The sequence below is a fragment of the Rhinoderma darwinii genome, assembly GCF_050947455.1.
Source record: "Rhinoderma darwinii isolate aRhiDar2 chromosome 2 unlocalized genomic scaffold, aRhiDar2.hap1 SUPER_2_unloc_23, whole genome shotgun sequence".
Classification (NCBI taxonomy): Eukaryota; Metazoa; Chordata; class Amphibia; order Anura; family Rhinodermatidae; genus Rhinoderma; species Rhinoderma darwinii.
In genome coordinates, this window is record NW_027461689.1 from 522,177 (window position 1) to 524,823 (window position 2,647).

Here is a 2,647-nt window from a genome sequence, read left to right on the forward strand (position 1 = left end):
TGCAGAGAGGCAGGGACTCCTAGCATCGTACATAAGTATGATGCTAGGAGCCCGGCTCCCTGCACTGTGTTCGGTCCGGTACTTGCGGCCGAAATACGTCCGTCATTTACGGACGTAATTAGTGTGTGTGCACATACACTAAATAGTCACTGTTCAGGGTGCTGAAAGAGTTAACTGATCGGCAGTAACTGTTTCAGTACCCTGGACAGTGACTACCGATCACAGTACCTGTAAAAAAAAAGACGTTCATACTTACCGAGAACTTTCTGCTTCCTCCAGTCCGGTCTCCTGGCCGTTGCCTTGGTGACGCGTCCCTCTCGACATCCGGCCCGACATTCCTTGATGACGATGCAGCCTTGTGAGCGCTGCAGCCAATCACAGGCTGCCGCGGCCTCTGCAGCCAATCACAGGCTGCAGAGGCCTCTGCAGCCAATCACAGGCTGCCGCGTCAGAAAAGGTCGGACTGGAGGAAGAAGAGGGACTCGTCAACAAGACAACGACCGGGTACGTATGAAATGCTTTTTATTTTATTTTTAATCAGCAGCCTCTTTTCTCTATCAGTGATTGATAGAGATAAGTGGCTCCCGATTTGTATAATGTTTTTGACCGGGTTCGGTCAAAACGGGTTCGGCCGAACCCGGTGAAGTTCGGATTCGCTGCGAACCGAACTTTACCGGAAGTTCGGACCGAAACCGGGTTCGGTTGTCCCGGTTCGCTCATCTCTACTCTACAACATGGGCAAGACCAAAGAGCTTTCTAAGGGTATGTGCACACGTAGTGACCAAAAACGTCTGAAAATCCAGAGCTGTTTTCAAGGGAAAACAGACCCTGCTTTTCAGACGTTTTTTTACCAACTCGCATTTTTCGCTGCGTTTTCACGCCGTTTTCGCTGCGTTTTTTACGTCCGTTTTTGGAGCTGTTTTCATTGGAGTCTATGAGAAAACAGCTCCAAAAACGTCCAAAGAAGTGTCCTGCACTTCTTTTGACGAGGCTGTATTTTTACGCGTCGTCGTTTGACAGCTGTCAAACGACGACGCGTAAATAACAGGTCGTCTGCACAGTACGTCGGCAAACCCATTCAAATGAATGGGCAGATGTTTGCCGACGTATTTGAGACGTATTTCCAGACGAAAAACGAGGCAAAATACGCCTCGTATACGTCTGAAATTTGGCCGTGTGAACATACCCTAAGGCTGGGTTCACACGACCATGTTACGTCCGTAATGTACGAAACGTATTTCGGCCGGAAGACCCGGACCGAACACAGTGCAGGGAGCCGGGCTCCTAGCATTATAGTGATGTACGATGCTAGGAGTCCCTGCCTCGCTGCAGGACAACTGTCCCGTACTGTAATCATGATTACAGCACAGGACAGTAGTTCCACGCAGAGGCAGGGACTCCTAGCATGGTACATCACTATGATGCTAGGAGCCCGGCTCCCTGCACTGTGTTCGGTCCGGGTCTTCCGGCCGAAATACGTTCCGTACATTACGGACGTAACATGGTCGTGTGAACCCAGCCTTAGGATGTCAGGGACAAGATCATAGACCTGCACAAGGCTGGAATGGGCTACAAAACCATAAGTAAGACGCTGGGTGAGAAGGAGACAACTGTTGGTGCAATAGTAAGAAAATGGAAGACATACAAAATGACTGTCAATCGACATAGATCTCGGGCTCCATGCAAAATCTCACCTCGTGGGGTATCCTTGATCCTGAGGAAGGTGAGAGCTCAGCCGAAAACTACACGGGGGGAACTTGTTAATGATCTCAAGGCAGCTGGGACCACAGTCACCAAGCAAACCATTGTTAACACATTACGTCGTAATGGATTCAAATCCTGCAGTGCCCGCAAGGTCCCCCTGCTCAAGAAGGCACATGTACAGGCCCATCTGAAGTTTGCAAATGAACATCTGGATGATTCTAAGAGTGATTGGGAGAAGGTGCTGTGGTCAGATGACACTAAAATTGAGCTCTTTAGCATTAACTAAACTCGCCATGTTTGGAGGAAAAGAAATGCTGCCTATGACCCAAAGAACACCGTCCCCACTGTCAAGCATGGAGGTGGAAACATTATGTTTTGGGGGTGTTTCTCTGCTAAGGGCACAGGACTACTTCACCGCATCAATGGGAGAATGGATGGAGCCATGTACCGTCAAATCCTGAGTGACAACCTCCTTCCCTCCACCAGGACATTAAAAATGGCTCGTGGCTGGGTCTTCCAGCACGACAATGACCCGAAACATACAGCCAAGGCAACAAAGGAGTGGCTCAAAAAGAAGCACATTAAGGTCATGGAGTGGCCTAGCCAGTCTCCAGACCTTAATCCCATCGAAAACTTATGGAGGGAGCTGAAGATCTGAGTTGCCAAGCGACAGCCTCGAAATCTTAATGATTCTCAGATGATCTGCAAAGAGGAGTGGGCCAAAATTCCATCTAACATGTGTGCAAACCTTATCATCAACTACCAAAAATGTCTGACTGTTGTGCTTGCCAACAAGGGTTTTGCCACCAAGTATTAAGTCTTGTTTGCCAAAGGGATCAAATACTTATTTCTCTGTGCACAATGCAAATAAATATATATAATTTTTATAATGTGATTTTCTTTTTTTTTTTATATATATAATCTATCTCTCACTGGTAAAATT